General features: G+C 42.7%; 1 protein-coding gene across 4 annotated transcripts in view; it reads left to right on the top strand.

Annotated features, from left to right (window-relative positions):
- Nucleotides 1–231: 231 nt before the first annotated feature.
- Nucleotides 232–23,560, top strand: part of bcl9 (BCL9 transcription coactivator) — a 162,150-nt gene continuing 138,821 nt past the window's right edge. For 3 of the 4 annotated variants that reach the window (XM_049470168.1, XM_007251350.4, XM_049470166.1), the window contains exon 1: nucleotides 232–774. The gene's annotated coding sequence lies outside the window, so the exon portion shown is untranslated. Of the gene's footprint in view, nucleotides 775–10,145; nucleotides 10,165–23,560 lie in introns of those variants that run through there. The other variant, XM_049470167.1, reaches the window with a different exon arrangement.

Genomic DNA, 23,560 nt, shown 5'->3' with positions numbered 1-23,560 from the left:
GTAAAGGAGAAAGGAAAAGATAAAGAAAGAGAGAAGGGATGGAGAGATGGATGAAGGGAGGAGGGATGGAGAGGGGGGGTGGCCGCCTTGTTTGTAGCTTGTCAGCAATTGCCTGAGACAAGCCTCCCCCTGCATGTGTGAAAGCTACTTGGCGTGAATTGGCCGGAGCGTACCAAGTGCCGGAGAGCGGGAGGGGGGGACGGCCGGTAGAAAAACACACCGCGGCGGAGACAATAGGCCCCTCAAGTGTTCCCCCCGAAGTCGCTTTGATGTTGTCCTAGAGTCTCGAGGCTGAAGGGGACCGAGGATTGCAGGGGAAAGAGAAGCCTTTTGTGTGGATGTGTTGTGTGAGTGTGTGTGTACTCTTTCTCTCCTCCTCCTCTTTCTCCTGCTCCTTCCTCTTCGTCTCCTCCGGGCCGGCGCGCTGGACAAAGGGGAGGGGGACAAAAGCTCGCGGAGGAACGGCCGAGGAAACAAAACGATGAACGGAGCCCGAACCGTGCCGTGCGCGCGCGCGTTGGCTCGGGGGCGCGCGTGAACGAGGGAAGCGTGTGAGATAGAGAAAGAGAAATAGAGTGAGAGTGTAGAGAGCAGAGAAAGAAAGAAAGAAAGGGGCTGAAAGAAGAAGAATAACAGAGAGAGAGAGCGAGAGGAGAAAAGAAGAAAAGGAAGAAAGAGGCAGTATCAACACCAGGAGCAAGAGAAGGGGTGAGAGACATAGACATAAAGCAAGCCAGAGAAGAAGAGAAAGAGAGAGAAAGAGATAGAGAAGGGGTGAGTAGACTGTTTTCTTTTTTTTCTTCGGTTCTTTTTGTCATTCATCTACTCCTCTGTTCAATAGAATAGGTTATGATAAGACAAGACAAGATAGGATGGGATGGTGGGTTAGGGGTGATGATGGGATGGGGAGGTGTGGAGGGGAGGAGATGTGGGGGTCTAGAAAATGGCATTTCTAATATACATCTACAGCTCTAGGGAAAAAAAAGCTGAACTGCTTGAATTTGTGCACCAGGAGTAAAGGCATAAAGTTATCCAAGAGCAGTGTGTAAGACTGGTGGAGGAGAACATGCCAAGATGCATGAAAACTGTGATTAAAAACCAGGGTTATTCCACCAAATATTGATTTCTGAACTGAAAACTTTATGAATATGAACTTGTTTTCTTTGCATTATTTGAGGTCTGAAAGCACTGCATCTTTGTTTGTTATTTCAGCCATTTCTTATTTTCTAAATATTTTTGGAAGAAATGTTGTCTGTAGTTTATAGACAACAAAAACACCAATGTTCATTTTATTCAAACATATACCTATGAACAGCAAAATCCAAGAAACTGATTTAGAAAAAGTCGTATTTTAATTTGTTCCAGAGCTTTATACACACACACACACACACACACACACACACACACACACACACACACATGTATTTATACACATACTCATACATATATGCACACTGTATGTACACACACCAGCACCAGCTATAGGGACGTTATTCTTAGTCTATGAGAATGTGTGTGTGACGGAAAGAGCTCTCTCTCAGGGTGAGAGAGTTTGGAAACTGTCATTGGATAGTCTGAAAATGGGCTGCTGCTCACCATGCCAATACCCCCGCCCCCCCATTCATGGTATATGTGTGTGTGTGTGTGTGTGTGTGTGTGTGTATATGTGTGTGGAGGGGAGGGGGGTGGTCTCAGAGATTTGAGCGTGTGTGTGGCTGTATTGTACCCCCCATGTGTCAGCTTTGTCACTCTAGGCTGCAGCAGGTGAATTGTGCAGTGATTGGAGGTGTGTGTGTGTGTGTGTGTGTGATTTGGGGTGGGGGTGGGTGGGTGGTTCTATTCTGCCTGGGGGGCTCAGTGTCTGTACCCAGCGTGGCGGTTGCAGTCTGCTTTCACTCCACCAGCTGTTCCCCGAGAAGCTGCAGTGGTTCTCTCTCTCTCTCTCTCTTTCTCTCTCTCTCTGTCTATCTCTTTCTCACTATATCTAATACTCTTTCTCTTTTTATCTTTCCCTCCCTTTCTGACTTTCATTTTCTCTCTCTCAATTTTTCTTTCTCCATCTCTGTCATTCTCTTGCCATCTTTTTCTTTTTCTACTTTTCTCCTTAATCTTAAAATCGCTTTCTTTCTGACTCTATAGCTCATTTTTTTCTGACTGTTCTCACCTCTTTCTCTTTTCATAATTTCTTTCCATCTTTACTTCTTTCTCTCTTCACACCTCTTACTCTTCTCTCATTTCTTTTTCTCCACCTTGTTTGGCTCATTTTCTCTCTTTTTATCTTTATTTTCCTTCATGACTTTCCTTTTCTATCAACCTCTGTTTATTGCCCATATCTCCATCCTTCTCTTCTCGCTATTTCGTTTATATATATCCATTCTGTGTCTCAATTGCATTAATTCCTTCTCTCTTTACTTTTCCCAGTCGCCTGTCTCACTGTCTCACATCTTTTTCACATCTTTTTTCTCACTCACCTCTCCATCTTTCTCCCTCTCCATCTCAATGGTCTCCATTACTTCTTTACCTTCACCTTTTCTCTTTTAAAACTTTCATTGTAAAACATGCACAAACACACCTTAATCTAGTTTGTGCTTAAGTGGAAGCTAATGAGGTTCATTTTAAATACAGTGTTCGAATATAGTACTTATTTTTTATCTATAGACTTATGAGAAAGCAGACATAAGAGCCAAACAAGTGTGTCATAAAAGCCTGGACACTTGATACGTCCCCTTAATGTCTGTACTGTACTGTAGTGTACTGTATGGTCTATACTGTACATGTACAGTAACCTGTTATCCACTGACACTGATTTAAAGCTACAGTGAGCCGAATGATTCATTTACAGCTTAATTAAATATTAATGAAGGTTACATAACACGGGTGGTCAGACTGTTGAGCAGTAAAGGTGAAGTTGTGTCTGTTGTAGTACAGCTGTGCTGAAACCTACCTGCTGCAGTGGTTATAGTGTAGTGTGCCATGTGGTGGTCTCCCCCTGTGCAATGTACACAAGAAACTTTCTTTGTCAAAAGTTTGCTTCCTTGTTTTTGCAGTGCAAATAATTGATGCTAATATACCATATACCTTATATAGATTTTGGATGTCATCAAACAGTTACAAGCCTTGCACTGTGTGATATACTGTTATTTATAGAAATGGACAGAAGTGTGTTATTTAGATACAAACAATACAAATTAGGTGTGAATTTTGTTTGCAAATATCTGTTGCAAAGTGTTTTTAGATGTTAGGGGGTATATATATTTTTGTATACTTTACCAGTAACATGATGTACAATATGTTTTAAACAGACATTGCACAGATACTGTAGATCGGAGGCCAAATACATTTAAGTATGTACTATGTTTTTATTGTATTTTATTACTCTTTAGTGATATTCATTGTTCCACTGTTTTTTTTTTCAGTTTTATGTACTTACAAGAGTCTTATTGGCTTTTTAGAATGAGTTTTGTCACTGTCCAGTGAAAAACAAAACAGCAACTTTACAGGAGAGAGATAAAACATTCATTACTTTCAATGGAAGTCAGTGTAAAAAGAGTTGATTTCAGTTTTTTTTTGATAATTTGTATTGGTTCATTTTTCAAAGAGATTTTGGCACAGTTCATTTTGGGACCATTCAAATTTGTGTGTTCAAATTTTGTCAAAAATTAGACATTGTGACATGACACTGATACCGATAATTATAACATTTCCAACTCCGGAATGCTAGTGCTTTCAGTTTAAAAGATAAAATCATAGGGACCGCTGCTTTAAGAAAGCTAGAAACAGGCCCTGTTAAAAGCTGACTAGATGACACAGATCTGAGGTTGTCCTGAGGTGTTAACCTGTTGACCTTTTGTTAAAACCCAGAAATGCTGAACATCAAATGCAGGCACGCTTCTCGCAGCGGCGGTGAACTCGGAAGATCTGCACCCACACAAACCTGAAGCTCAATCAAAGGCTTAAAAAGCCTCAGATATGCTGACGCATTAGCCCCAGCCGTCGCTTCGTAATGGCGGCTTTGATCCCAGCCTGTTTTGTTTATTTCAGCCTGATTTGGTGTTTGTTTATCTGTTAGCCGAGGGGACGGGTTGTGGCCTGCACAGTATTTGTTGGTGAGGAATTTGTTGTGAAAGAGTGTGCAGAGAGACTGAATGGGGAAAAGAGCTTCCAGTCCCAAGTGGCACTTTCCGAAACGTGAGACGAAACGAAGGTGTACTCTATCCGTGTGTGTGTGTGCTTGTGAGAGTGTGTGTGAAGAGTCTTTAAAAGCTATTCAGTTGTGAAATTAATATGCTGAACTTGTAAGTGTGTGTCAGTGTACATATAGCATTATCAAAGAGCGGCTCAGTAAAAAGAGTTGCGGCAAATCAGACACAAAAAACAATAAAATACAAACAAAACATTTGTTTGTATGTAAAGATTCTATTGAATGAGAATTCAGTTACTTTAAGTGATCATATACAGCTTGTCTAGTCCCTGTAAAAAGTATTGGCAATATAAAGAATAGGACTCCTGTTCCTATTAGGAAACCTGGGCCTATTAACACAGGCTTGATGCTAGAAGTGGGCTATACATGGCTATAAAGCCCCCCAGCATTGATGTGTGGAAGCAGTGGTGGAACTCTGTTCTCTAGAATGATGATGCTCCTTCCAGTACATTTGGGATGAGTTGGAAGTTTGGGATGAGGTGAAGTAGAGTGTTGAGCATCCGACATCTTGACCTCACTGATGCTGTTGTCATTGAATGCAATCAAATCCTCACAGCAATGTTCCTACATCTAAAATCTAGGAGAAAGCCTTCACTGGACAGTAGAGACAGTTGCTCCAACAAAAACAGGAAATGTATTTTTAATAACCTTGATTTTAGAATGAAAATAATTAAGCTGGTATCCCAATACTTTTGCTCATTAGGTTTGGATTCTAGATCAACCAGAAATCTGAGTGATTGTAAACATGCAGGTTGATGGCACATCAATCTCAATGATTGATGCATACCAAACAAAATGAACCCTAAATATGAGTGTTTTTTGGGGTATGTGCTGATAAATAAACCATGGTACACTTTTAAATGTAAAAGTGCTACAAATATCGTCTAATTAAGAAGCCCTTTCCAAGCTAGAAGTAATGTGTTGGAGCAGGAACAACCACAACAGTGTTCAATGCAATGGGTTCTGCCAAACCAGGGTTGGGACCCACTGCCACGGAAGACCCATTTTCGTAGAAGAGATGTGTGTGAGTAAGGTTTAAAGAAGTGGATGCAAAGGTTTTCGTACAAATTGGCCCATTTTTGGAACCAAAAGTAGTTGTTCTTTGGTATCACTCAAGGAACCTTGTGTTAAACCTTTATTTTTAGAGGTGAACAGCATGGATTAGATTTATTGGTTTCTCAAAAGCAGGCACCACCTTTGGGATACGTGTGTACATGTCAGGCAGTTTTTTTAATGTATTCAGCTGCCATAAAGTCTCCCTTGAACAAAGTGTTGCTCGTTCGTTTGTTCGTTCATTTGTTTGCCAGTCAAATCTCTGGCTGTGACACAGCTATCTGTGTTGGCGAATGTCAGAGAAAGTTCTGCTGGGCTTGCTTTCTCAGGGTGGGGAGGATGGCCCTCCATCTCCCTTGTCCATTTCTAACATTGTAAGCATCACTGCCCACATACTCTTATGCGTTCTTGATGTTGGCAGGCAGTTTAGAGTCATAACCTTATGACAACAACAAACATGGCAACAGTGGAGGTTGGGATAAAGTACTTACTACAAAAAAGACAAGGTGGCAGCAGTGCAAACGGATATAAACTCATTAAAGTAGTGTAAACTCATTAAAAAGTTCCACCGTAAGTTTATTTTGTCCAGATGTCAGTGGTCATGTTTTGTTTGACCTGTTGCCCACACTGCATCCACTGTTTCCAGTGGCTCTGCTTCGTTCTGTCCATATTCTGTACGGTTTAAAAAGTAGTGGTTTGTTGGCTTTACATCTACAATGGTTGGGAATCCAGCAAGTGGATAGCAATTGGTCATGATTGCATTTTAAGAAATCCACATTTTTACCTCAAACCTCAAAAAATCCCAACATGCACGAACAGTCACAATCTCTTTCTCACTGTGAAGCCATTTAGACTCCATAATTGCTCTGAATTCCAGTGGTGCGACCCAAGACACACTCCTCACGAGGCTTGGAGGAGCGTGCGAGCAGCCCTCAAAACAAGCTCCCTCCTTCTAATCATGGTTTAAGACAAACAGAAGCAAATTAGAGACAGAGGGAGAGATGGAAGTAAATAATGGAGGCAAACGGAACCCCAGAGATGTGCCGTTAAAAGGGGATGAGGAGGAGAGCGAGGGCGCGAGGGATTCCATCATCAGGAAGGAGGAATGTTCCTCCGGAGAGGGCTCGGAAAGGAAATAAATGGGTTTATTCTTCACAGTTGTCAAATATCCAATGCATAAATTATAGCTGTGTTACAGCGACGGTTAATAACCCACAGCAAACATAAAACGCATTTAGTTAGATGACAGTTTAGTTAATGCCAGGATACGCCGACGCGCGGTCATAATTGTTTCATTATCTCGTCGAGGCCTAGGCAAATCTTGGTCGGTTCGCCAGAGAGATATTCAATCCACAAAATAAAGGAGGGGAGAAGAGGAAAGAGAGAGAGAGAGACAAAGTGAGGGAGGGGGAGAAAGAGTGAGAGAGAGAGAGAGAGAGAGAGAACGAAAGAGAGAAACTGAGAGTCTATTTCTCTCCATTCTAAAGCCTCCTCCTGCCTTTGAACGCAGGCTCCTGCATTAATCCGGCATATTCTCCGGACTAATAACTTTTTGAATAGGCGGGAATGTGTGCGCTGGGTTCGGCTGCATGCGCCTCTGAGGCGAGATGATTGTAAATTCATTTAGAGGTGCCTATCACGGCGAGATGGAGGGAGGGAAGGAGGGATGGAGAGGGAGAAGAAGGGAGGAGAGGGGAAGGATGATGTCTTGGGTTTTAAAGCACATTTGTATTCATGGCATGACGAAGAAGGAGGCACGGGTTGAGGGGAGGGAGAGAGACTGCGAAAGAGAGATGGAAGGAGGGAGAGGGAGGGAGTGAGTGAGTGAGAGATAGATAGACAAAAAGAAAAAAGAGAGAAGAGAGAGAGCAGGCTAGGGCAGCTAAGCTTGATGAGGCAAGCTGAATATTTTTTCCTGTGTCTCAAATCGGACACGATCCCTATTATCTCTATTATTATCATCATTATCATTATCATCATCTAGTCATATAATGGAGGGGTTTGAGTATGCGGCTAGATGACTAGCACCATCTTTCATGATGGATTAGAAAATATTAAAATGTACACTATATGTTTGAAAGTATTGGGACACTTGCGCAATCGCTTATTTGTTTCGACTGTCCCTATAGACTAGGCTTTTTACAAGATTTCGGAGAAGCAGTGCTTTGAGAATTTGATAAGATTACGTAACAAGAGTATTAGTAAGGTCAGGTTGTTGAAATATCATCAATCCACCTCATCTCCAACTATACAACTCTTCTCAAAAGTACTGGATGGAATATCAATATTACACAGTGTCAAATGGTTTATGTTTTCTGCTCTAGAGAGTCCTAATCTATTGGCAAACTCCTCTACAAAGAATAGACAAGCTGAGTGAGTGCATTTGCACATATGTGTCAGCAATAGGTGCAACTTAATACAGCTGAATATATTCAGTAGAAAGGTTGTCCATAAACAAACAAACATTTGAACATATAACAGAAATTGGACAATTTAAAACTCCCAAAACTGTTGCATAAAAGTCTAGACTCATTTTATTCACAACCCCCCCAAATTTACATACAATAGAACCACTACAACCCCCTTGAAATCAAAACCCTTAAAAGGGTAATCTTAATTGCTCAGTTGAACAGGGGATGAGATGAAGAAGAAGGCTAAAAGCTAATGCTATCCTGACCAAAAGAAGCCCCACTATTTTTATCAGTGCAGAAGAAGCCAGAAGACCATGTTTTGGGGAACTCTAGACTAAATGCTAATGGTAGCCTGACTAAAGAAGGAAGAAGGGCTGTCTGGAGAAGTCAGGAAACTGCTACAATCTGCAGGGAAGTCAGGGAAGCCTATGAAATAAATGGGTTCTAGACTAAAAGCTACCCCAAACTGCACACCTTACAGAGATGGCATGCTATACTAGGCTATCCTATGCTTTGTAGCTACTGTGTGCTGTCACAGTGATGCAAACCATCTAGTAATAGCAGACCTGATCAGGGTTCCCCTCAAGGACATTTAGCATGTTTCATTCTGAGGCAAAATAACAGGGTTGCAAATAAGCTTGTAAGACCTAGTAAACACATTGCCCTACATTCGTTTAAACAGGACCACTTATGATCTTAGTGGTGGTGCCCTGCTCTCCTGCACCATTTGAGACATGCATGGAAGGGAGGGATGGCCCAGTGTGGGCGTAATGCAAAGGGAATGCCGCCACAAATGCATCACAGTGCAGTAATGTAAATAACTCCAGAACATTTTTAATCCTCCTATATCCCAATGCCGTATTCAACATGAAACATTTTCCTACATTTGCTGAATTATTTCTCACTTGAATTTCATTGAAACAAATGTAGGAATTCAAGGCCAACTGTAGATTGTAAACTACATTTAGGCCTGAGAAGGTGAAGATTTTATGAACAATCTGCTGTTTCTGAATAGAAATGACCCTTCATATTTTTACCATTGTGTCAGTTTTCGACATCAGTAAAAGTACCACCGAGTGATTTGAGGTGGATAATCATAAGAAGGTGGATAAAGTCAGTCTTTGTTAACAACTGTATACAATATTGTTAGTAGAGACTTGCTTATCTGGTGTTACTTCTGAAATTAAGTGTATTCTAAAGAGTTTGTCCCTCTTTTCCCCTCTTAAAGCTTCTACTCTGAGAATGCTTTAAAGTAACTGTTGGAAAATTGCTATGTTGCATTTGATTGCATTCAGCCACAGGAGCATTAAGGACTCAGTGGAACAAAGCTTGAAACCCAAATTTACTTTTGCGAGTGGTTTAGTTTGGATTGTTCTAGATAAGCAAGCTAGTGTTTCAGGTGGTGCCAAAATAATTGTAGACTGTTAAGCATATCACCTCTTTACAACTGACAAATTGCATGCTTTTTTGTGTGATGTGTTCCTGCAAATGAATCTGCAGTTGTTTGGCTGGATGACTAGCCCTGGATTGCAGATGCACACTAGCCCATTCCAGAGATACTGCTCAGAGTTCCATTTCTCCAGATATCACAGTATCGCTGCTCTACAGCTCATGTTTGGTTACGTTGTACACTTCTAGACAACAGGAATTTAACAGTGCATTAAAATCAGGGTAATTAATGCAGAAAGATGACGATGAGTATTGTGTCTCACTGATATTCTATTAATTATCTGATGCAATTGCATTGTTTGTACATGAAAGTCTGGAAACCAACAGCAACAATACACAACCCACTCCAGCATGTTCATTATGTAGCCACATCTTTTAATCCCCCAAATTTAACATTGCTAGCTAATTTTATTTCAAATGTTGCTTAAAATACTGTATCATAAGTATGTTGAATCACAAACTCAGGACCTTGAATCAAATTATAGCACAGGCAGTGTACATTCTTTGTAGTTTTGGCACTGGACACTGGACATGGTGACCTAAAGGCACGGAGAGTGTTTTGCACGAAACCAGAAAATACCTTTGTGAGCTTACAAGGTCATATACTTTTTGTGGTTTCATTTCATTCATTGCAGGTAATGCTGTGACCTTTTATAACGATAACTTCCATGACTACTGAAAAAAGAATATCACTGTTCTGTCTATGGTGACAGTAATTGGAAGCCTTTAAACTCTAGAAGCAGAAGATGGAGAAAAACTTTGTTCATTTTCAAGGCATGCCTTTTTTTTTTACAGATTAATCATAAGCTTGGTCTTCATCCTCAGATTTAGCTGGCCATGTGACTAACACGTTAAGCAAACCTTTTCCAGTACCTCTATGGTTGTTTGTTTACTCCATGATCACACATTTCTCCAAATTCTTGTCTCATTGCTTGCGAAATTCACGCAAACAACGTTTCTAGAAGTCTCTAGAACTATTGCACCTCAAACTATTGTCTGTGCTTTTCTTACAGTGGCAACCGTCAAGAGGCGGGATATACTTGCAAGCCAGTAAGTGAACTGCTTTCAGTTCCTGAAGTTCTTGAATGGGCAAGTGTAAGAGTCTATCCCACTAGTACAAAACTGTGATCTAGTTACTGGCTTAGAACATCTTCAAAACATCAGGCAAGCCTTGTGGATCGTTCCTGTGACACAAAAGTCCATCTTACCAAAGTGCTCCATAGAAGAACCAGTGAACGGGCAACAATGTTCTAGGCATCAAAGGTTTGTTGATGCAAGATGGGGAGCAGAGGATAGCCTGTCTTTACAGGACTTGCTGCTAATGGCTAGCTTTAGATACTACAGAACACCTTCAGAGGACCAATGTTGAACTGGCAACAGGGTCAATGGCACCCATGACTCGTTGGTGCAAGTGGAGATAGAAGGCTAGCCTGCCTGCACAGGAATGGACAGGATTGGCTGCTAAGGTGCCAGATACTACAGGACACCTTCAGAGGTCTTGTGGAGGCCATGGACCATTTTGACAGGGGACCTTTACAATATTTTGTAAGTGCTCTTCCTCTGGTACCAAAGTAGTCCCAATTTTGGAAATACAGTAGAGTGTAGCGGACCATCTTTGCCGATATATCAGTTAGTGTATAGACAGGTTTGTGAATAGACACAAGAAAACCATATATATGTACACTTCCTTTGGTTCCTCAGAGGCCTCTGCCCTTTTGGTGGTGCTGTGAGTTCAGACGATATGTCTGCTGGGATGTTCCTGTGCTGCTGTGCTGCTGCCGCCACTGCTTCAACATCTTGGGCTAACGTTGTGTGTGATCCGAGTGAAAACGGGGGTGTAATTTACTTTGCCTTTGAAGCCTCAACCACAGCGTGTCACTCACACTCCGGCAGTAGGAGATGGAGGAACCGCCGCTCCCTCTCTCTCTTGTCTTCCTCAGCTTACTTCTCTCTTTATCTCCTTTCTTTTCTTCTCCACTCATTCCCTCTATCTCTCTCTATCCACAGCAGATGTTTGCCTGGTCTGGGCGGAATTGTTCTTATCCCAGATGCTTTCCTACTGCTGCCACCACCTTCTCTATCTGTCTCTATGCCTCTTTCTCTGCTTCTCCCTGGTTTAACTCCCTGTCCCCTCGTTGGCTCCTGCAAATCACAGCTTTCCCCACGCTTCACCAGCGATTCAGGACATACCTCACACATCTTTCTAACAAACGATTACACAAGACCCCCCTCACATACAGGTACACACACGTTTGAGTTTCATTCTGGCTCACCACAGCGCCTAACTACAGATCCAGTCAAGAGTAAAAATCAAGCTGCCCCTTATTTGTTTCACCACACCTTCTCTTTCCATCCTTTCTTGCTCTCTCTCTCTCTATCCCTCTTTCATTCCCTCGTTCTGGTCCAGTCCCCTCCTCCCACACTGGGCTGATCATTGATGGGTTTAGCAACGCCGCTGAGCCGGAGACTCAGGGCATCGATTGGCCGCGTAATCGACATGGATTTCTGCCCAAAGTGGTGAAAAATTTGCCACGGCTTATAGCTAAGCAATTTCTAGATGCCTGGCAGAAGGGGAGGAGGGGTAAAAAGGAAAAAAAGATGAGCAGCAGCACAGACCGATAATTGATATCGAGATCGATGTGCGATCCTCAGAACAGCGCAGCTTCGGCCAGACACCAATCAGACATCTGGCCTTGGCCTCTGCTCTCTGCTGTGATGGAGGCTTGAGTGAACAGGGGGAACTGGGAGGAGAGAAAGCAAAAGAGGGATAATGATGGGAGGGAAAAAAACAGGACTGTTGGTGTAAACAAAACAGACATGGCTGTGGAAGACTTAAGACCTTCTCAGCCTCAGTCAATCTCAGCCCTCAGCGCCATACTTGTGTGTTTCTCATGGTTTTAATGCATCAGACTTAGCTCTTGAAGGGTTTGATAATTACCTAGTGAGTTGCATCAGATGTGTTGGAGAAGGGAAAACACACACACGAAAATGTTATGTCTGGGGGAAGCATTGAGGACCATTCCTTTAGGGCTTGTTAGCTTTGGAACAGAAGCTGTCCATGTGTTGCAATTTGTAGAGCAGTTACCATATTATTACTAATCCAGAAGAAGGCTCTCTGGTCCAAACCCAGATTGAAGCCAATTTGCTTTAGCATAGCAAGCTGAAGTCAGTTAGAATTAGGCAAATATCACTTGTTAACTAGTGCACTTACTTGTTTTAATAGCAATTCCAATTCTAACTCTAACACCTGCTAACTAGACCAAATACATTATACAGTTGGATTGCTAATAGCTATTTGGTATCAAATAGTGTTAAGCAAATAACTAACTAACTTTGCTGACTAGTGCCCTACTACTCTTGATAGCATTGCTAATAACCATTTGGTATCTAGTGATGTTAAGCAAATACCACCTGCGAACTAGTGCACACGTAGGTTATTCATTAACTTTGCTAATATATATAATTAGCATTAAGAAAAATAACACCTGTTAGCTAGTGCCCTTTTTTAATAGCATTGCTAATTTATATTTTGGGGTCAGTAAGCATTTAGAAAATAGCCCTGCTAACTTGCTTATGCCAGGATTTCCTAGGATTGCCACAGTTGAACAATTACTAGTACTGTAGCTACAAGCAATGGTGTTACTAACCTGCTAACTTAGTTGCTACTTACCTGCTAAATAGGGCTCCTAGTTGCCATTCGTCATTAGCCGTGTAAGCCTTTTAGGAAAAAAAAAGTGCTATTCAACTAAAAGACCAAACTGGCCTCATCAGGAGTTGAAGACAGCCCCTCAGTCATGTTTTGGTAAACTAATAGAAGGTGTAGCCATGTGATAAGCATTTGCTGCAGTAACTTTAGCTCTGTCCCTGGTTGTAGTTGTTTTTTTCTTCTTTTTTCCACTCTTGTGTTCTCTAATAACTTCTCCATCTGTCCCTGAGACTGTAGTACTTGCTCATGTCCGGTATCATCTCAAACAGGCCTCATCCGGATGTCTGAGGAGTCCTTATTAAGACTAGAGACCCACTGCTACAAGCCAGACATGCTAAGCTTGGTGCCATTTTGGCCCAAGTTCTTGTTACCCCACCTGGAGCCATTTTGGCTCCAGTCGCTGCAGTTAGTGCAACGGAGCCCAGTTCAGACGCTCAGGAGTCCTGCCGGTTTTGGTTTTCACCGCCTACCACATGTCACAGGTTGGCTGCGGAGAGCACACACCTGTTTCCCAGGTAGAAATTGGTTCATTAAGCACCAGCAACAGTGGAGACTTGGAGACCGCATGCATTCTAAGAGACTCTTGCTGCCATCTTGGCATCAGTCTATATGGCTAGTATGACTGCCATCTTGGATCCTGTTTCCGAGCACCTGCGACTGTGTACACACCACTCGATTTGCTAAAGGCCTAATGGTCTCAGCAAGGACTTCTGCACTGATGTTGGCAGTGATTTGTCCGTGGTTCTGTTTGATTCCCTGAATAGGTCGCATTTAGAAGGAAACGCTAGGGCATTCAACTGGTTATAAAGGTCACAGTACCCAAAATCGGGTACTGTGTGTATCATTATCTTGCCGTTGCACTGTTGGCTGTCGCAGATGAAGATTGCGCTAAATCGAGATACTGTGGGTAGGGAAGTCGACAGAAAGACAAACACAGAGAAAAAGAGAGGTAATTTGGAGGTGAAGAAAGTGCCGAGGCAACATAGCAACAGACACGGGGAGAATGCGGATAAGCGATCCAAGGCGCGAGAGTGACAGCAAGCAATAGCACAAGCGAAAGCGAGAGATCACTTATCTTTTAAGTGGATCACCTGCCTGGATTGGAGAGAGAGAAGAGCGTTGTTGCCATGGCATTGCTTGCTGCATGCTTTTGCGCCTGGTGTGTAATCATTGCTGATGTGATGCTCACATTCTCCCCCTCCCCTCCGTTCGCCTGATCTCTCCTCCTCCTCTTCGTCTTCTTCTCCCAGCCTCTTTAGTCACTAAGAGAGACGAGAGAACGAGAGAGAGAGAAACTAGTCTCTTCAGCTGATACTTGATTACAATCAACAGATTCTTCTGCTCAATTCAACATCTTCAGACACTACAATATATAAGATGCGCTCGAGTCGTGAGCGAGAGAATGTCTCATCTCGAAGAGAGCCCGCGTTGACCTTCAAAACCCCCGTATTAGCGTCGCCTAATTAATTTTACTTCACACCAATCCGACCTTGCCACAGCGTTGCCTTTCCGTATTCCGTATATTTTAGTTCACCTTGACCAGCGGCCACCGTTAACTGTCCTTCAGAACAGTGTTTACATAATGAACATTGTTCTCATTTAGTTAGCATTGGCGACGCGTAGCTTTGTTTTTCACCCAACACCTATTGTTGGATAACGTGAAGAGTTGGGAAAAAAAATGACCACGGTAACATTGTGTTTGATTCGTGACCACCATTTCAATATGCAGTACCTTTCATAAATGGTGGGCAATGGCAGGCAAGCTGCATAGGTTAAAACTGAGCGTAGCAGCCATCTTGAATGCTTTTGGAATTTGTCAGTATATGTTAACAGCAGTATGTCGTACAGATTCAAAGATTCAAAGATTCAAAGAGTTTATTGTCATATGTACAGTACAGAAACGGGTTTAAGTGTACAATGAAATTCTTTCTTTGCTCTTCGCCAAGAATGCCAAATAGAAGATAGAAAAAGTGCAAAAAAAATACAATAAGGTTATAAATATTAAACTAATTGTCAAAGACATAAAAAAAATAAAAGTTACTTAAGCAAAGAAATGTATAAAAAAGTGCAAGTGCGAAATAATGCAGTTATGGACATTAACTATATATATTAAAAAAAGATTAACAGTAAAGTGACGGCTGCAATGTAAACATGTTGAAGTAAAGTGCAGGGTTATTCCTGAGTTGTGTTCAAGAGTCTGATCCCAGGGTTATACCTGAGGTGTGTTTAGAGTCTGAAGGCAGGGTCATTCCTTAGGTGTGTTCAAGAGTCTGATGGCCGTGGGGAAGAAAATGTTCTTTAACCTGGTGGTCTTGCATTTTACACTTCTGTACCTCCGGCCTGAGGGCAGAAGTGTGAACAGTCCATGCTGGGGATGGGTGGAGTCTTTGAGGATGGATGCAGCTCTCCTGTGGACTCTGTGGTGGTAGATGCTCTGCAGGGAGGGCAGTGGAGTCCTGATGAACTTCTCGGCAGTCTTCACCACTCTCTGCAGACGTTTGCGCTCTGCCACAGTCGTGCTGCCGTACCACACGGTGATGCAGCTGGTCAGGAGGCTCTCGATCACACAGCTGTAGAAGTTGTTGAGGATCTTGGGAGACATCCCAAACTTCCTCAGTCTCCTCAGAAAGTACAGCCGCTGTTGAGCCATTTTGACCAGCTGCGTTGTGTTTATTGTCCATGTGAGGTCCTGACTGATGTGGACGCCCAGGTATTTGAAGCTGCTCACTCTCTCCACTTCAAGTTCCCGGATGAACAGTGGCTGATGAGGTCTCCTCCCCTTTCTCATGTCCACTATCAGCTCCTTTGTCTTGACCGTGTTGAGAGCGAGATTGTTGTCTTCGCACCATAACACCAGCCTGGTCACCTCACTCCTGTAGGCCGCTTCATCTCCGCCAGTGATGCGTCCTATCACCGCGGTATCATCAGCGAACTTCAGGATGATATTCTCCTTGTGTGAGGCGACACAGTCGTGGGTAAACAGTGTGTAAAGGATGGGGCTGAGGACACATCCCTGTGGGGTGCCGGTGTAGGTGGTGATGCTGGCTGAAGTCCTGTTGCCAATCCTTACAGACTGGGGCCTGCCAGTGAGGAAATCCAGGAGCCAGTTGCAGAGGGAGGGGTGCAAGCTGAGTGTGGACAGCTTGTGGGTGAGTTTGTGGGGGATGACCGTGTTGAAGGCAGAGCTGTAGTCCACAAAGAGCATCCTAATGTAGGAGTCTTTGTTTTCCAGGTGTGAGAGGGAGTAGTGGAGGGCAGCAGAGATGGCGTCTGAGGTGGATCTGTTATGACGGTAGGCATACTGCAGTGAGTCCAGGGTGTCCGGTATGCTGTGCTGGATGTGGGCCAGCACCACTCTCTCGAAGCACTTCATAATGATCGGAGTGAGTTCTACTGGCCTGTAGTCATTCAAGCAGGTGGGGGGGCTCTTCTTGGGGAGGGGGACGATGGTTTTGGTCTTGTAGCAGGTGGGAACAATGCTCTGGCTGAGGGAATGATTGAAAATGGAGGCCAGAACACCAGCCAGTTCGTTCGCACATGCTTTGAGGGCCCGCCCAGGAATGTTGTCTGGTCCTGCTGCCTTGCGGGGGTTGATTTTACTCAAAGCTCTGCAAACTTGGCCTGGTGATATTGAGAGTGTGGAGGAGGGGGGCTGGGAGAGCTGGGTGTGTGTACCCCTCTCAGTGTTGTTGCTGGAGGTCTCGAAGCGGGTGTAGAATGTGTTGAGATCATCCGGTAGGCTGTCTGTGGAGCTGATGGTGCTGGTGGTGCTCCTGTAGTCTGTGATGTGCTGCAGGCCTTGCCACATCCTCCTTGAGTCAGCAGTGGAGTAGAAGCCATCCAGTTTCTCCCTGTACTGCCTCTTGGCCACTGTGATGGTCTTCCTCAGTTTGTACTTTCGCAGCTTTGTACTCAGTCTCATTGCCTGATCTGAATGCAAGAGAATGAGCACGCAGCATGTGTCGTACCTGGTTGTTGACCCAAGGTTTCTGGTTGGGGAACCTCTTCACCTGTACGGTGGGCACGATGTTGTCCACACACGTGCTGATGTAACCGGACACGTGCTCAGCATACTCCTGTATGTTGATTGAAGAGTCCCCCATAGTGGCTGCAGCCTCAAACATATCCCAGTCTGTTGTAGCAAAACAGTCCTGCAGGATGCCCTCAGTCTCCGGAGTCCATATTTTCACTGTTCTGGTTGTGGGGGTTGTCTGTTTCAGTCTCTGCCTGTATGCTGGGTACAGGAATAGGGAGATGTGGTCTGATTGTCCAAAGTGGGGGCGTGGTACAGCACGATAAGCACCACGCAAATTACTGTACACGTGATCCAGCGTGTTTTTATCTCGTGTAGGAATATCCACATGTTGGTAGTAATTGTGGAATACAGTCCGTAGGTTGCACTGATTAAAATCACCAGCTGTGATGATGACGGCATCAGGGTGAGCCGTCTCCAGCGCGCTGATGACATCATGGAGTGCACCGAGCGCTGCTGTGGAGTTCGCTCGTGGATGAATGTAAACAGAGCATAAAAACACAGCTGAAAATTCCCGTGGAAGGTAGTGGGGACGACATTTAAGCAGGAGAAACTCCACGTCTGGTGAACAGTGCTGATGAACTGTCTGAACGTCTCTACACCACGCGTTGTTTACAAACACACACACACCTCCTCCTGTAGCTTTACCAGAGGCAGCCTCCCGGTCTCCCCGGTGTACGGAGTGAGTCTCGAGCTGAATAGCGCTGTCCGGAACTTTATCCGAGAGCCAGGTTTCAGTGAAAATCAGAGCGCAACACTCTCTCATTTCCCGCTGCGATGTAATCCTTGCTCTCAGCTCGTCCAGTTTGTTTTCCAGAGAGCGCACATTAGCTAGCAAGAGGCTAGGCACCGGTGGTCTGCTAGCGCGAGCCTTTAGCCTAGCATGTAGCCCTCCCCTCTTGCCCCGCTTGCATCGCCGCCTCCGAAGCGCTCTTCTGGGGTCAGCACACGCGCTCTCGGTCGGTATGTCTGGGTCTGCCTCGCGGTGGTGGCGGTGGTTTTGGGAGCGAACAATGGGCTGCAGCTCCGGCGGTATAAATCCGTTAAAACGCGGGTTATCTTGCAATCCAATGTCCAGTAACGTTTGTCTGTCATAGGTTAATAGTGCATGGCATTTGTGCACCGCAGAGAGAAAGTAAAAAGTGCAAAAAAGAAGTAAAAACCGGCATTCTAGAGCGAAGCGAGCAAACACGTCTGCCTCGGGGGGCGCCATGTCTCGACACTCGACACAGTGTCAAATGCCAAATATGCAAATCTCAGTATGGTGCTCTCACTATGATCTGGAGATCGCTGGTTCAATTCCTGCATCATGCTGCTTGCCATCAGCAGCCAGAGTCAGAGAGAGCAGAATTGCCCATGCTCTCTTATTGTTTGGTTTGATGGTTGATTTTCTTCCCACATCATTCCTAGTGTAATGTTGGTCAGCACCGGCATCTGTATCAAAGCTTTGTTGGATGCCTAGCGATTCTGTGTATGCTTCTCATGTATCGGAGGAGGCATATGCTGGTCTTCAACTTTTTTTAGTGTTGGAGGATTAGGTAATTGGCCTTCCGATGACAAATTTGTACAAAGTAGGAAGTTAGCATAGATAGTGTATGTGCATTTGTAGGTGCAGAACTAGCCTTGTCGTGTGTCATGTGAAGTTAGTATAGATGCTGGCTTGCTTGGTTTTGTAGATATCAGCATGTCATATGGCGTTGAATACCACATAATCTGTTTAAGATTATCTAACAGCTAAACTCAATTTAAGGCAAGTATGTGATGCTGTGTAAGTGCTGGGGTATAAACGTCCATGACTTGTCAGCTAATAAATGTAATCTGTCATTTTAGGATACAAATGCTTTAAAATCTTGCTATGTTTTGGTCTTTTTCAAAGGTAGAATTCAAGTACAGTCGAGTACAGAGCTAATTTTTGTAAATCTTGTGTACTATTGTTTGAAGTTAGCATAGATGCTAACAGGTTTTGTAGTTCACAGTTTGTTTGATGCCAAATAGAGCAAATTAGATCGTTGAGAACATATTAAACAAAACTTTCTGTAGATTAGACCTGCAAACGTATTCAGTACAGGAATTTTTTCGTGTGGTTTTAAGTTTGCATGTATGCTAATAGATTGTGTAGCTAGCAGGTTGTTATTCAGTGTTGAATATCACACACGAAAGTCTGTTAGTATGTAGTTTGCTTGATGCTAATTGCTAAAATATAAACTTAATAAATTTAAGATTAATTAAATGACTTGAGAAAAAATCTCTAACTTCTGGGGTGAATGTAAAATTGTGCATTTTAGATTCGTTTTATCAATCAACGTTGGTTAGATCAGTGTTCATCAGATAGTTTTCATTTTGTTTGTCTTGTAGTGTTGTGTGAAGTTAGCATAGATGCTAGCAGGTTTTGTAAATAGCAGGATGTTGTAACAGTGTCACATTCTGCATACACGAGTCTGTTTGAAATTTAGTAATTTAACCCAGTTTGAGGCAGTTTTAGATCATTTAGGAATGCAATTAGCCTTTTTTGCTAATTGCTGTGGTATAAACTTCCGTTTGTTGTTATTTGTTGTTGACGTTTGGGCCAAAGTTTCAATTGCACAAATGTGTTTTATATGCATTTATCAATGCACCCAGTTTATTTAGTTTATCCTGAAGTGTTGTGTAAAGTTAGCATAGATGCTAGCAGGTTCTATAGATAGCGACATGTAATTGTGTTAAAAATCACATTTAGCCCAGTTTGTTTAAATTGTGTGATGATTTAGTTACACAGTGGGTTTGATTACAATTGCTGGCGTATAAACGGCAAAAAATAAAATCTAAAGCTTTTTCATTTTGTAAAATTGTACTTGTTGGTCTTGTGTAGTGTTGTGTGACGTTAGCGTAGATGCTAGCAGGTTGAAGAACTTTTAATCCTTCCCCAACCCCCCCCTTGAGCTCGTGCCGTGTGGTCATCACTCTGCTCCTCCATTTTTACTTGCCGCACTTTGCCGCTAGTGCTTCAAGCCCCGGGTGACAGAAATCCAATTTCAGCTCGTCTCCGGGAAAGAATCTCTCCAACTGACGAGAGCGATTGGGTACACGCGAGACGAGGCTGCCATTTCCTCATTCTTCCTTTGCGGCTGCATCCAGAGAGGTACGGCCAGGGGTCTGCGGGGCTGCGTCCAAAATCCACTGTTGTGCACTACACACCTAATAACAGAACTGCACTCGTGTCCTGCCTGATTTAAAAGAAGATCCCTTGTTTGATTTGCCACTTATCACTGTCACTAAATGAAGTGGCTTTAATTCAGAAATAGGGATTTTTTTATTTGATGTAATAAACAAAACTTAAGCCACTTTATCAGATTTTTTTTTTGTTGTTGTTTGTAGCCACCAAAAAAGTGAGCAAGCTTCTGACAGGGTTTCAGTTGCGTATTTGCTGACTCTTCTTGAAACAATGGGTAGTTCAGTTGGGTTTAGGTCCACAATTTAGGACGTCCCTACCGAAAACTCAGTGATGGCCTGCTCTATCCAATCCGCAACCACCTTTGACTTATTTTCAGAGGCATTGTCTTGTTGAAACACCCAAATTGTTGGTGTTTTTTCAACTCTCTAAAGGTCAATTTATACTTCGGGATCAAACCTGTGCAGTAGCCTTTGCACAACCTGCACAAGGCTGTGGACCCCCTCCGCCCTAGCACTGTGCACTTCTCCCAAGAAATGTAACTACTCATCACACAAAGCAGACAACAGAACCTGTGATTGGTCAACTGAGCCTCCCACACATTTCCGCCTTTGTGTTTTAAACTGTAGAGTGGCGCAAAGAAGCAGACACACTAATGCAGAAGTGTAAACCTGGGCAGCTACATAGGGCACTTGCACAGGTTACGCCGTAGACAACATGTTGACTTGACGCAGAAATAAAAGTTGGCCCTAATTCTCAAGCTTGCTTTCCATGCTCAAAGAGACCTGATTTAACTCACCACTAATTCCCAGGTTTAGTAGGTCTGTTGGAGTAAAAGTTCAGTAAACTGTGCAGGATTAAGACCCCTATTGGCAGACCCCTGTTGGTCTTTTTAATGGTTTTGAGGTTATGCAAAAAGATTCTGAGGTAATCCTTCTCAATTATTATGATCAGTGCTTGGAATGCAACATTTCGATTGGCAGCAAAGTGACTACAGATGCTACCACTACCATGCTTCGCAGTTTACTGTTTTGCACCTTATAGCACAATTGAATGAATAATCTATTTTTATATCTCTGTACGTATTAATGACCCTGTGTTGATTTTAGAAAGCCCCCCCAAAAATGAATTTTGATTCACTTGTGTATACCGTGTAAGCATGCTATCATCAGTAGAAGTCCACAGTGACATAACATAAGTAGTCCATGACTCGTAATGTTGGAATATTGGATGTGTGGCGGTCGGTTGGAGGCCGTCGAAGGCGGAGGAGGACGTTGGATGGCTCTGGGCCAACACGGGGCTGTGTCTGCATGGCTTCCTGTCATTGTCTCTTCTCCAGAGAAGGGGATGCTTGTCTGGACATTAAGAGCCGTATCCTCGATGACTCTTCCAGACACAATGCAGAGCGCTTTGATGCAAACGCCTCGTTCTGGAAAACGGCATGATCTCACGTGCGAGTTTAAGGAAACGGGGGCTTAATGTTGTACCGCTGTTACATTACTTGTATAATTGAACTCATTAACATCTGCTGGCGGACTAGTAGAGATTGATGTTTGTACACTTGGGTATAGTAAATAGGTCAGCATGTGGTCTTGGAGTTTTGCGAGTGTTATTGTGCTTTCTATTACTGTATAAAAGAAGAACCATGCTTCCTTCAGTGGTGGATTACACTGTTCTAGGTTGTCCCCATTCATACAGTTTTGGATTATTCTATTTTCGGTTTCACAATGTTTCCCTTCATTTACACTGTTCTAGAATGTTTCTGTTCTGTCACACTGTTCTAGAATGTTTCTCATCATTGTAGAATGTCCTTCTCCATCCCTCTTTTCTAGAAAGTTTCTATTCTATCACACTGTTCTAGAATATATAAACAGCTCTGGAAAAATTAAGAGACCACTTCAGTTTCTGAATCAGTTTTTCTGATTTTGCTATTTATAGGTAAATGTTTAAGTAAAATCAATAATGCGTTTTATTCTACATTTCTCCCAAACTCCAAAGATGCAGAGCTTTCAGACCTTAAATAATGCAAAGAAAACAAGTTCATATTCATAAAGTTTTAAGTTTTAAAGTTTTCAATGACAGTTTTCATGCATCTTGGCATGTTCTTCTCCACCAGTTTTACACACTGCTTTTGGATAACTTTATGCCACTCCTGGTGAAAAACTTCATTCACATTGTTTCAGAATTTCTTTATCCAATCACACTGTTCTGGAATTCTTTTTTACATTCACAAAATTTTATACTGTCTTCTTTGATTCACATTGTACTAGAATACACTCCTTCATTCACACTGTTCTAGAATCTTTCTATTCTGTCACACTCTTCTACAAGGTTTCTGTTGTCTTACACTGTTCCAGAATCTTTCTATTCTGTCTCACTGCTTTAAAAGGTTTCTGTTTTCTCACACTGTTCTAGAAAATGTATATTCTGTTACATTGTTTTAAAAGGTTTCTGTTGTCTCAGGCTGTTCTAGAATGTTTATATTTTGTTACTGTATTCTAAAAGGTTTCTTTTGTCTCATGCTGCTATAGAAGGTCTCTATTCTATCACACTCTGCACAGTGTTTCTATTGTGTCACAGTTCTAGAATGTCCTGCACCATTCACACTGTTCTGGAATATTCCTATTCATTCACATTGTTTCAGAATTTCCTAATTTTTGCTTTTCTTGCATTTATATTGTTCTAAAATACCATCCTGCATTCACCCTGTTCTAGAATTTTTTTATTCTGTAACACTGTCCTATTGTTACACTGTTTTAGAATGTCCTCCTTTATTCATGCTGTTCTAGAATATTCCTATTCATTCACATTTTCTGCATTCACATTGTTCTAGAATGTTCTTTTCTATTCACTGTCTTAAAATGTCTTCTATTCACATTGCACTGGAATGTCTCACGGGATTAGAAAATCTTCCTTCATTCACACTGTCCTAGAAAATCTTCAATCATTCACTCTATTCTGGATTTTCTTACATAGAAATGCATACTAGAATATATTTCTCCATTAGTATTGTTGTAGAATCTTTTCCTCGCTCATATATTCTAGATGTTCTTTCATTCACGTTCTTCTATAATGTCTTTTTCCATTCACACATGTTTGAAGACGTCTCTCTGCACTTACAGTACTCTAGGTTTTCCTACATTCACACTGTTCTAGAATGTCTTCCTTAATTTATACTGCTTTTTCATGTTAGTTGTGGAATGTCCGGTCCGTGTTGCGACCTCGTCGATACGCTGCGTACGGATCTCCGGTGATTTCATTAGGGGTATAATGGAATCTCAGGCTGAAGTGTTTCTTCACCTTCTTTCGGAGACGTTCCAATTTTCATATGAAACAATGTTGCCACTGCAGCATGTGTGCTCCTCCTCACCAGCTCCTGTTACAAGAACCAGCTCAACACACGTACACACACACACACACACACACTGAGACACACACACACACACACTGATTAGTCACAGCAGCATGGAAATGATACCGGCTGCTTTATGATTATTTATTTATCTATTTCCATAATTTAGCCGCTCTGCTGGAGGAGGCTGCTTTCCATTTGGCTGGT

The sequence above is a fragment of the Astyanax mexicanus genome, chromosome 21 (genome assembly GCF_023375975.1).
Source record: "Astyanax mexicanus isolate ESR-SI-001 chromosome 21, AstMex3_surface, whole genome shotgun sequence".
Lineage (NCBI taxonomy): Eukaryota > Metazoa > Chordata > Actinopteri > Characiformes > Acestrorhamphidae > Astyanax > Astyanax mexicanus.
The sequence above is the reverse complement of the archived record's forward strand: the minus strand, read 5'-3'. Positions and strand labels throughout refer to the sequence as shown.